The sequence below is a fragment of the Pinus tabuliformis genome, chromosome 8 (genome assembly GCF_031772625.1).
Source record: "Pinus tabuliformis cultivar Carrire ecotype Pingquan chromosome 8, CPIR1, whole genome shotgun sequence".
NCBI lineage: Eukaryota > Viridiplantae > Streptophyta > Pinopsida > Pinales > Pinaceae > Pinus > Pinus tabuliformis.
In genome coordinates, this window is record NC_142294.1 from 519,053,023 (window position 1) to 519,066,706 (window position 13,684).

The 13,684-nt window shown below is 33.1% G+C and overlaps 1 pseudogene; it reads right to left on the bottom strand.

Annotated features, from left to right (window-relative positions):
- Positions 1 to 2,367: 2,367 nt before the first annotated feature.
- The window catches only part of LOC149236422 (putative polygalacturonase At1g80170), a 14,657-nt pseudogene continuing 3,340 nt past the window's right edge, over positions 2,368 to 13,684 (bottom strand).

Sequence of the window (13,684 nt, forward strand, 5' to 3'; positions counted from 1 at the left end):
TTTTCAAGCTTTTTTTTATCCATCTGTCATTATTTATTTTTATTATTTCATTGCATGTTTAACATAATTTGATATTTATCATGATTAGTAACTCTAGATACTTTCATTCTCGTAAAATAATAATTTTTAATTAATTTTCAACAGTTTTTTTTTTTTTTTTTTCAATGTGAAGAGTAGCTATTTTTAATTATAATTCTAAATATTTTGAAAATATCATATCCATATATTTAAAGTAACTAGATATTTTATATAATATAAATTTTAATTAAACCCATAGGGTGTAGTGTTTTTTCATGGTACCTGATGTTGTAAAGGTTATAAGTTTGATACTCTCTCGACTGGTGTGGTTGAGGAATCCATTCGTGCTTAGGGCTGGTGTGGGTAAGGATAGGTCTAGTGTGCCCAACGATGAGTAGATTAGGCATGCTAGTCATCTTAGGACTCACATAAGTGTGCTCTCTCTCTCTCTCTCTCTATAATTTGATTATTAACTTACAAACTAAAAACATATTATCTCTCTCTATAATTTGATTATTAACTTACAAACTAAAAACGTATTATCAAAATTTAGCTATTTTCGATATTGAAGTATTGCATTATTTTCTCTATTATTAGGCATTTTCATTTTTTGAAATAAATTTATTATCAAAATTTATTAAATTCTTATTTTATTTTTTTTACCTGGAATGAAAGTAGGGGAAACTGGGAGCACTTCATCATGAATGTTAAATTGAATGGCAAGTCATGTTTGCGGGACACAAGGTAATTAAAGAGTCAAACCCAGAACCAACAACAACAAGAACCTCGTGTCTAGGTCTACACCACTTGGGCTAACTCTTGAGAATAAACCAATTTTTATTGATTTATTATAATCATTTTAAAACCTAAAATAAACCTTTTATAAAAAAAATAAAGTTATTATCATTAAATTTTTATTCGTCTTTATAATTATCTTTTATAATATTCTTTTATTGATTATAATTGTGTGTTTGATATTTTTCCTTTTATTTATTAAAGTGATTATAATTGATTATAATTGAGTTTGATATTTGTTCATTTTTTTATTAAAATATTCATAAATATTAAATCAAAAAAAATAATTTAGAATCAATTTTATGATGTAAGTTATTACAATTTGTTTTTTTCTCATAACAAAAATATAGAATATATATTTTTAATATAATCCACTTCGTTTTTCCCCAAATTCTCAATAATAATGATGATTATACAATTAAATAATTATATTCATCAAGTTATTATTTTTTAAAATTATATATTTAATTTTACTAAATACATTATGTATATTTTAATGGTTTTATCATTATAAAAAGTATATGACTATGGAATGCATTTTACCTGAAACCACGATTTGAATGTTTTGTCATTTTTTTTCTCTCCATTTATGATTTAATATTCTTTTAACAATTTTTCTTATAACATTTAAGATAACATAATGAATTTCCAAAATATATATTTGAATTATATATCATTTAATTCAAAATTATTACTATTCATTTTAAACATGTATGAATCTAAATGTATTTTAATGCTCAATCTATTATATATTGAGGAGGAGTGAATTCTAAGTACAAGTAGTAATTTTGAATACAAAGTATTGTAAAAGATTAGTATAAGATGTAAACTAATTGTAAATTTGACATTCATATATACAATCCTTACTTTGGAGTGTAAAAACATTTAATATTGAAGTAAGAGGCGTATTAGTAATGGATAAAGGAAAATAAATATAACTAACATAGCCACTTACTCTACACCAATAAGAATTCAATTTATGCTTAAGTGTTTTCCTACAAGATAAACACCAAGAACTAGTTTCAAATATGAATATACATAAGATTTTATTCAAGACAAACGAATTATTTCAAATTGAGGAAAATATTGTTTTTCGGTCAAAATTACACACTTTATTTCTAATTATAAATCTTTTGAATTATTGTATTTTTAAATATGAGTTTTTTTTAGGAAGTTCACTTAGCAAGTTTGTGAAAATGTAAAGTAAATGTTAATAGAAGATTCCATATCCAAATATTTGGGATATGAAGTGATGGAATTGTACGAGTTAAGATGACAAAGATCCACGTGGAGGTTGTAGTGGTAGCAAGATGAATCAACCATCAAAGTATAGATAAGCATATAATACAATATCTTAGTCTAATATAATAGAAAGTAAGCAGACAGACGCAAAGAACCAAATTGAACTCACGTTATTCAAGAAAACAATATAAATGAATCTTCTTAATTTTAGCAATAATAATATAAATGAATCTTGTTAACTTTGGCCATAACAATATAAATGAATTTGGCCATGTTTTATTGTGAAGCTTTTGAACAAATAGAAGGACCGCACTAGTCTTTAAGGCAGCTGGGTGGCGAAGTAGTCCCCAAAGCCACTCCCACCGCATTGGTACATATTGAATTTGCTGCGTTTGTAGCCGTTGAACTTATGTGAACATTTTCCAAAGTAATTCCTGTGCAGGGAACTGTTTCGCTGCACGAAAAATTCACAGCCACATTCGTCGATGATGTTCCGTGGATGTTTTTAAAAGTGACATCCTTTATTTGTACTGCAGATGACTGCACACAACATCATCACAAACATTATTGCTGATTTCAAACTTCAAAACCAATATGTCCAAAAGATATTGCGATAACCGATATGTATGAAAATTATTGTGTTATATACTATTTGTCATTTCTATGCATTAAATATGGCGAAAAATTATATCAGAGACATGATTACTGATTCCAAACTTCAAAACCAATATCCAAAATTTGTTTATAATTGGAGTAGTTGTAACTAATGATGCTAAAAATAATTAATTTCCTATTTCAAGCGAATAGATACTAAAGGGAAAGAAATTGTACTTTCGTGCTTATTATATGCACATACACCAGTATTTCAGAATTGACGACATATATGGGAACTATATACCCACAGACTTCAAACTGATATTTGAAGAACAGCTGGAACAAAACACAATCTTAAAAGAGACAAAAGTACTATGATGCCCAATTAATTAAGATGCGTGTTGTATATGTCTTTCCCTCGAGTATGTTATGAAAACAACAAGGAATTGTGCACAAAAGTTAGCTGATCACCTAAATTTTGCATGGCGAAGACGAATCACAATAATACTGATCAATGATAATCGGATTCTTGACATTATCAACAACTATGTCCTCAAATGTGATATTCCGTGCGTAGCCAGAACCACCTTGTATATTTAGAAAAATCATGAATTATGCTATAATCATGGTAGATAATGAAGATTAATACCAATTACAAATTGTAATGGATTGTTGTTGCATAGTGAAAATTTCAAGAGAAAATTTTAAAATCAATAGAAATAGTTAAAAGAGTCATACACATGCTAAACCAACCTGCCAAGTCTTGATTCTAGCTCCGTTGGATGTTCCGCTAAAAGTGATGTTTTGGACAAGAATGCCATCAATTTTGGCTGCTTCTCCATTTTCTCCCAGGCTTTCAATACTGCAGAAAATAAGAAGTACAATTAAAATTGCATTCTTAATGTCTCATCTGACTATATTGTATTTTCTGCATGATAAGAGCAAAAATACATATCTCACCTAATGCCATGGCCTGGGCCACAATTTATATTTTTGACATTAATTGTAGATGAGCCCGACGAAATGGAAATGCAATCATCCCCTGGTATACAATATTTACAATCATAATTAGCATGTTTGTCAATTTGAAGTTTAGATAGGTAAAATTAAGGTTTGCAGTTATAGCAACGTTAAGATAGGTCTAAGCTAGACGGAAATATACTAAATTATTATTAAGCTATTGGATCTATGATAAATGGGTTTATGTGAATGAACAAATTAATGCAAAGCAGTGAAATTAATAGTTTCCACCCTGTCTCGATGACACAGTTGTCGATTTGGGCATTCTGAACTCTTTGTATATGGATACCATCAGTGTTTGGGCTATCCTCAGGAGCTTGTATCTGCAGCCCGCTTAGTTGGATATCCGAAGAGTCCACCACTGCGAGATGCATCTGTTGGCTATTGACAAATTGCAGATTTCTAATCAAAACATTCGAACATCCAGTGATAGACATTGCCTGTAAGACCAACGCATAATCCAAACCCATTGCATGAGAACAGCCGCCTTCAATTAAAATTTACAGAAAAATAAATAAAAAATAAACTATTTATAACATCGTGTCTCTCTTCAAGCAAATAAACAAGGTGATTAGGTTGGAAACAAACCGTTGGAGCCGTATCGAGGCAACCCTGCACACATGAACATTTCTGATGATTAACATAAATTGAAGCAGATGGTTTATACTTGTTGTATTGATGTTTAATGTTAAATGTTAAGAGTTGGAGAGATGAGTGTGGATGGTGCTAGTGGGTGGAGTCGTACGTGGATATTCAATGGAGGAGAGATGATGGAATATTAGAGAATGCGACACAATGGTGACAAAAAGACCAGGTGAAATAGAAATGCTTACTTGTTGTTCGTGCACTTTGCAGGACTTCGACCACCAAGCCTGGCCTTGACCATCAATGACACCACCACCTTCTATGGTCAACCCAGATATACCAGAAAGTCGGAGCCACATACGACGTTCATTGCTATTCCATGCAGATTGTTGATTGGGTGCAACTATTGTTCCTGTAATCTGCAAGTAATCTATGTCAGCATACTTTGCGTCTATTGTCATCACAAGTAGACAACCCGACATCCAACTTTCTTACCTCTACTGAAATATGAGACTTGCAAGGACCAAGAAATGTCACTGGCGTAATTAGAAATTTCTTTCCCGACGGTACTTGGAACACTGCATCGGAAGGTGCCGTGCATGCTGCTTGCCATGCTTCTTGGAATGCCTAAAATAACAAGAAAATAACAATAAACACCGAGTTAATAACCACAAAAGAAGAAATAATGATAACAATATTAATAATTTAATTAGTCACATTTTCTTGGGGGGAAGAAAACATATTCTCATCAATAAGATTTAATTGGTTGTAAAGATCTTAATTAGATTACAAAGTATATATAATCTATTTTCCCAAATTTCAGTTAGAGTGAAAGGTATATGCAGGAACACGTATATTTCTAAATTGGTTGTAAAAAATTTAATTAGACTACAAAGTAATAAAATATATCAAGGAACAAGTATGTTTTCTGGAGGGTTAGAAGAAAGAAAAACCTATTCCCACTATAAAAATACTGCAGTGAGTCGAAGGGCAAGGGCAAGGGCAAGGTATGCTCAGTGCATCAAACTTTGCAGGAGTATCAAAAGAATATTGAACATATATAATAATTGATTAAAAGGTAGTCACCGTCCGATCATCGTTTAGACCGCTGCCATGTGCACCGTAGTCCATGACATTGAAGATCGGTGAAGCGCTGGAATCACTTTTGGTCAGCAGCACCTTTCTATGAGTAGCCCAACTTGAATCCACCATTAACAGGGCCATAAAAGCAACAGCTGAAGCGAATGTAGTCTGCAGATAATTTCTTTGTTAAAAGCGTCTTATCATTAATTCACACACACAGACTGACTGCAGATAATTTCTTTGTTAAAAGCGTCTTATCATTTTTCCACACACGCAGAACTGAAATCATATTGTTTGCAACCTACAGAAGCATAGTGTGGTTTAGTCATTACCAATGATTTAAAAGCCATTGCGAAAATTTTGAAGCCGAACCTTTGTTGCAGCCTACAGGTGATCGAAACGTGTTTCATGGCAAGGAGAAGAGCGGGGATTTTATAGTGCTAAAAGCCATTTAAAACGTGTTCCTATTTCTTCTTTTCTTTCTATCTCAGGGACTCGATTTGGTCCGCTTTATTTTTTTCTGACCGCAATGTGCCCATCAAAATTGACTTAACTGTCACTGGGCATTGTGGAGACTGTGCTGCTGTAACATATCCAAATTCCAGTTTGATTGTTGTTCAAGTTGTGATATCCAAATTCCAGTTTGATTGTTGTTCAATTTTTGATAGCTGACGTATTTATCTTTGGACCATGCAAGTCGGAATGATGGTAGAAGTACGTTCCCCGCATTATGCCGTGCTGCGGAACCAAAAAAACACTGACCTTTGTGTACTATTCGAACATTCTCATTTTGCACGACCGTTGTTTATCTTAACGGAAAGGCTGCGTGTGAGTCGCTCCCTTTGACTAATACAGTTTGCGTCATTCAGTTGCGTCACTGGCGTAGAATGCGCGAAAGTCTTTGCATGTATGTATCTTTGTTCGTTGAAATATAGTTCAGGTTGTAAACATGCATTTTGTTTTTTGTTTTGGCGGGTGTGCATTAAATTGCTTAATTGCATTTAGTTCAGAGAAAGAGTGCTCTGGAAAGGCCAAGATCAACATCATTTAGGTTCTTAAGTTTGTATCATAAAATAGTTTAGCTTAAATAGTTTAGCTTAAGAAACAAATAGAATAAAGTGTAAATCTTTTGATGGGCAAATAATTTAGTAAGTTATTCATATTTTTATTTTTTTTCACTTTTCATTTACTCTATGAAAAATTCATATACATAAAAGGATAAAACTCATGTTGCAGTTAAAAAATGATTTGTAATTTGATTTTTTTATTATCTAATTTTGAAAGTACTATGAAAGACACCATTAAACATATAATGTATTTATTAATTTGTTTTTTTAATTAATCTGATTTTCTAATTTTTAATTATATGAAACTGATATATATATTTTGACAAGTAACTACTATACTTTAACATGTAACTATTAGTAAACTTGTGGGATCTATAGATTTCATGTCAACTCCAGCCAAAAAAATTCAATTCGAAAAATGGGTTAACGAAACTCACAAACCAGCAACCGTGAAACCTGCATATTGCTGAATTGCATGAACCAACCACCATGAATATTCAATTTTAAAAGCCACGTTAACAAATATTCGGAAGTTGCAAACCAACAACCGTGCACATTTCTGAATTGTACGAACCAACAACCATGGGTATCCATTTTTAACATCACTTGGTATTCGCAAACTATTCATTATCTTTAAATAAATGCTTCTTCCTTCCCACGAAATTTTACATGAACTTAAGTCAAAATTTAAAAAACATGCCTAAAATACCAAAAGGCTCCATTTTATGTGCGACGTTTTCGTAATCAGGAAATCACTCTAGTCGTCTCAGTGTGTCGCTGTCCGTCTTCTTCTGCGTACTTAACAATAGCAACAGTTGTTGTCAACGAACTGCTCGTACTTATTCATTTTGTGGTCAATACGAGCGCCAAGTATTTTCTTTCTGTTTGTTTGTAGAGAAAAGTTGAGAGAGAGAGAAAGAGAATGTGGGTGCAATCGCAGGTGTGGCGGAAATATAAGTTTTTCTTCATCCACGTAGAGCTGCAGGACGACCCAGAGATTTGTTTAATTAGGTGGGTAGATCTGTTTAATTAGGTGGGCATAGATAGTTAGGTTGACCGATGTGTTTATATGGAAAAAAAAATTCCTTCTAAATAATTATTACGCCCATGATAACTATTTAACTATTATATTTTTAATACTAACTATAAAATAATTAATATTAATTATAAAATAAACGGTTAAGATTTATCAAGAAAGTTATTATCTCTTTTTTGCCCAAGTATGCATCATGTGAACACGAGTTATGTTTATTTAAACATGTGAATTCTAAACTATTATTCTCGTTAAATTATTCTTGTGTAGGAGCTCCTTATATTCCTCTTCTACATTGTAATGTATTTGTTAATTCAAGATCAATACCATTGCAATGGATAGTAAGGTCAGTGATGATGTTTACAAATTCATTCAAGAACTTATCTAACACACATATGGAAACATTGTTTGGTTTTTAAAGTATACAAAAGTGAATTGTATTTTCATTTTAATTTCAACTAGAAGAACTTACACTTTGAATTAATAAACTTCATTGGCTTTTTTATTTCTCTTTATTTGAACTAAGTTGAGCCTCAACAACACTCGATGGAAGAACAATCACCAATGGAAGAACAATCACCAATGGAATGCTAGTATTCCTTTACATATTTGTAATATTTCCATAATAAACCCCCTTGCTATCTATTCACTTTTTCTACCCTAAGATAAGATGTTTATACCATTATATATGGTTTAGTTACGTACATTTTTTCATGCACAAATTATTTGGTAAGTTATTAATATTTTCAGTTTGATATTATGATACTTCAGTTTGTGTCATTATGTATGGTTTATTTTAAAAATTAGTTCTACTATCGTGTAGATTTTCTATGCATAAATGATTTAGCTAGTTATTAATATTTGAAGAATGGTTAGAAAGAAGAGAATACACTCAAATTATTCTTAAAAGGGGTGATCCCAGTTTAATTAATTAAGATGTCTACTATATATGTATTTCATTTAACCACATTGAGAAAATACATAAATACCTACTTGTAAAAAAAACTGTATGCATTTTCAATCACCATCTTTGTACGAGATTTTCACAAGTGGGCATGATCAGAAAATGCATGACATATTTTGTACTTCATAGATTAACATGACTAAAATGACATTTCCTCCCTCGCTTTGAGGGACCAAATTTGAAAGGCATTTTGCCAGTGTTTGAGGTTCAGAATTTTTTAATGCTCGTCTCTCTTGATGTGTTTGAAACTATGTAAAACATGACAACCATTTTCCCAGTATTTGAGGTTTATAATTTTTTAATGCTCGTCTCTCTTGATGTGTTTGAAACTATGTAAAACGTATTTTTGATGTTTTAGCTTTTTGTAGAAAACGTCATTAATACCCCATTAAGGAAATCCAAGGAACTAGAAATAGATATAATTTCATAGAAACTACGGCATGTTACAAGCATTAGCAAAGGGAGTAGACATGTCATAGTGCTCACCCATCTCATGAGTCACAAGGAATTTTTCAAATATTTTCCTTGCCTCAAATCTATTGGCCAAGCGCTTAACTAAACAAGAAATGTATAAATGAAATTGAATGCAAAGACATAAGCAAAAAAAACACAAGATTTTATGTGGTGAAAGCTTGACAGGGTGTCAAGGAAACATCCACGGGGCAAGGGATTGGATTATTTATTCAATCAAAAATTATTTTCCACGATTACTTTAGTTTGGGCATTCATCAGTTATATAAGAGCCTCCTTCATTACATAACTGGAGCCTCCTTCATTACATAACTACTGCTTCAGTATAAAATTAACTTACCAGTAACTAATACAATTTACACATATTTACTTAATTAGTTGTCAAATTCCAACAAACTCCACCTTGACAACAATTTTCCTAATCCCTTGCCCATGCCCATTCATCATCTCTTCTGCAAGCCAAGAGAAGCTAAACACCATTGCAGCTTCTCTACTGTAATTGGCCTCGTGAATATGTGTGCATAATACTCCCGTGTATGGACCTTCTTTAGAGCTATTTTTTCGCCATCGATCACATGTCTCAGAAAATGATACCTTACATCAATGTGCTTGGTATTTCGGTGATAAGCTGGATTTGTAGCCAAGTGAATAGCACTCTGACTGTCACAAAGTACATTCACTTTCTCCTGCGTCCTTCCAATCTCATAAAGTAGACCCTTTAACCATATTTCTTCTTTACTGGCATCTGAAGCAGCTATATATTCTGCTTCGGTAGTGGACAACGCAAACGTTTCTTGAAGCTTTGACATCCAACTAATTGATCCACCCGCAAGAGTAGAGAGATAACCTGTAGTAGATCTCCTTTTGCCCAAATCACCTGCATAATCAACATCCACGTATCCGCAGACTATTCCTCCACTGCCATTAAAGATGATGCAATGATTACTTGTGCCTCTTAAATATCAAAGCACCCATTTCACTGCTCGCCAATGTTCTTCACCTGGATTTGCCATGAACCTGCTGACAACTCCAACTGCATGTGAAATGTCAGGTCTTGTAGATACCATCGCATACATTAAGTTGCCTACAACATTCACATATGGTACATGAGACGTATACTGCTTTTCTTCATAATTTCTAGGACTCAAAACTGAAGAAAGCTTAAAATGGGAAGCTAATGGAACATTAACAGGTTTCACACTATTCATACTTAACCTTTCAAGTACTCTTTCCACATATTCCTGCTGTGATAACCAAATCTTACCATTTTTTCTGTCTCTGTGTATCTCCATGCCCAAGATATGTTTTGCTGCTCCAAGATCCTTCATATCAAACATCCTAGAGAGATAAGCCTTTAACTTGTTGATCTCTTCCATGCTTTTGCTTGAAAAAAGAATATCCTCAACATACAAAAATAAGATAATGAATGTGCCACTGAAACTCTTGAAGTATACACAATGATCATACTCACTTCTAATAAAGTTCTGGCGCACCATGAAGGAGTCAAACTTCTTGTACCATTGCCCGGGAGACTGCCTTAGGCCATACAATGATTTCTTGAGCTTGCAAACTAATCTTTTGTTGCGACCTTGTACAAAACCTTTTGGCTATTCCATATATATCTCTTCATCCAAATCACCATGTACAAAAGTTGTTTTAACATCTAACTGTTCTAACTCAAGGTTAAGTAATGCAGTTGGTGCGAACATAGTACGAATAGAAACAAGTTTTACAACTGGTGAAACAATCTCATGAAAGTTAATACCTTCAACCTGAGAATACCCTTTTGCTACCAATCTCGCCTTATACCTTTCGATACTCCCATCAACTTTCCGTTTGAAGACCCATTTGCATCCAAAAACACTTCTCCATTCGGGAAGTTCTACAAGATTCCAGGTATTGTTCTTGGCTAAGGAATCCATTTCTTCTTCGATAACCATTTTCCATTTTTCGTTATCCGTATCATCTACTACTTCTTGATAACAACAAGGTTCCCCATCTTCAATAATTAAATCAAAAGATGAAGCAAAATCTTCATACCTTTTGGAAGTTTCTCTTTCCCTTGTAGACCTTCTTAGAGTGGCTGGTTGCTGAACTGGTTTAGAAACTTGAACAACTTCCTTTGTGTCTTCAACAAATTTTCCTCCAAAATTCTCTCCTTCTTTTCGACTTTCAAAAAACGGTCTAGCCTCCATCTGAATTTGTTGATTTGGCGATACCTGTTCCAGTTCAATTCTTTCAACATTTGATTTTAGAAGAGAAGATTCATCAAATGTTACATCTCTACTAATGACTATCTTTCGCGACGTAGGATCCCATAACCTATATCCTTTCACCGCATAGTCATACCCAACAAAGACATAAAATTTCGATTTTGGGTCTAATTTTGAACATTGATTTTTAGGAATAAGAGTATAGGCATCACAACCAAATATCCTTAAATGTTAACAATCACAAGACTGACCTGACCAAACTTCTTCAGGAATTTTACAATTAATTGCTATTGAAGGTGATCTGTTAACTAAATAACAAGCAATGGATACTGCTTCTATCCACAACTCCTTTTGCAGGTTAGCATTGTTGATCATGCTTCTGCCTCTTTCCATAAGAGTCTGATTCATACGTTCAACAATACCATTTTGCGAGGAGTATAAACATCAGTTTTGTGTTTAACAATTCCTTCATCCTTACAATATTGTTCAAGTTCTAGAGAAGTAAATTCACCACCATTTTCAGTTCTTAAAATTTAATTGATTTGCGTGTTCCTTTCTCTACCATTGCTTTAAATTATTTAAGGACACTGAATACATCAACTTTCTTTTTCAGCATAAAGACCCAAACTTTATGGGAGAAATCATCAATAAATGTTAAAAAATATAAAGAACCTCCATATGATATAACAGGAGATGGTCCCCACAGATCAGAATGAATATAGTCCAAAATTTCTTTACTATTATGACTTCCATTTTTAAACCTTTGTTTACACTGTTTTCCATACACACAAAGTTTACATAAATCCAACTTCAAGGATTTCAAATCAGGAAGTAATTTACGGTTCATCAGTACCTGAAGACCTTTCTCGCTCATGTGATCCAACTGCTGGTGCCATAGGCGAGAACCTTCTTCTTCTTTCTATGACACAATCGCTGCTTCACTGACTTGAGTACTTCCGTTGAGTCTATAAACGTTAACACTAGTTAATGTTCTAACGGTGTTATCATACATTTTAATCCCGATATTTCCCATCCCAACAGTGTGACATGATACATTATTACCCATAAACACAGAACTACCATTTATGACTTTATATGAAGTGAACCAATTTCTATGTGGACACATGTGATGAGAAGCACCAGAGCTTAACATCCAACTTTCAAAATCCTGAGAGACATTACATACATGTAAAGTTTCATCTACCATACATAATTCTTCAGCAGATAAAACTTCGTCTATCATACCTGAATCAACCTGATTTGCTTCCTTCTTTGGTTATCAAACTCTTTTCGTTTACGAAAGTCTTTGTTGAGGTGTCCAATTTTATTGCAGTGCCAACATTTTGCCTTACACTTTTTCCCTTTGATTTTGATCTAGAAGACCCCCTTGTTTTTTCTCCTCTCTCCTTTGACCGTCCTCTGGCTATCATGGCTTTTGGTGCAGTTGTTTCAGTACTGGATTTCCTCTATACTTCTTCACATAAGAGAGCTACCACAATTGATTTAAATTTCAAAGAATTTGCAGTGCTCAAATTGATTGAAGTTACTAAGTGGTCCCACAACTCGTGCAGAGAACACAACAAGGTTATATCTTTGTCTTGTTCCTAAATTTTAACTTCCATATCTGATAATTGGAATATAAGTGTATTAAAAATATTTAAATGTATTGCAACTTTTATACCCTCCATCTGTAGACTATACAATTGCCTTTTCAAATAAATTCTATTGGTTAATGATTTTGTGATATATAGTTTTTCCAGTTTTTCCCATAAACTTGCAACTGTACTCTCTTCAAAAATGTTGAAGAGAACTTCATCCGCCAGGCATAACCTGATGGTACGGAGAGCTCAGGCATCCAAGTCCTCCCAGTCTGAATCAATCATGCTAGCAAGTTTCTTATTTTCCCCTTCTAATGCTTTGTGCAACCCTTGTTGCACCAACAAATCCCTAACTTTCAGTTTCCATAGAGCAAAGTTGTTCTTGCCGATGAATTTCTCCACCTTGAACTTTGCATTCGTCATCTTTGCCATTTCTCTCCTCATAGGGTTTCAGTATTTCAACAAAATAAAAATTTGATTTGTCTTCTTCCAACAAGGGTTTTCCAAGTTTTCTTTTTTTTATTTTTCCTACTTCAATTTTCTAAAAAATTTCACAAATTCCCAACCAAAATTCAGAATTTTACTTTCCCATTTTTTTTTCTCTTCTGATTGACTTAGAAAACCTACAATAGTTTTTCTGGAAGAATTCCCTTTCCTCAGTTCTTCAATGAAATAAAATCCTTTTATGGAAATCAATGAATTCCTTTTCTGAAAAAAAATTCGCAAATTCCCCTTCTTTTATTTAATTTACTTCACAGACTTCAAACCCTGAGATTTCCTCAAATACTCAGAAATTTTTATATTTAAAACTTGAAACAACTAAACAGATCTTCAAAAATATTCTGATTTTATTTTTTGAATAAATACCCAGAATTCTGATCGAAGGCTTTCTTCTGAGCTTCTCCTCCTGACTTCAAATTCAGGCTTTATGTGCATTCTTAGTGGTTTGTATGCAGGGACAGGGGGTCGATAGCTGCAAGTGGCGGCATCTCTCTCCAGCA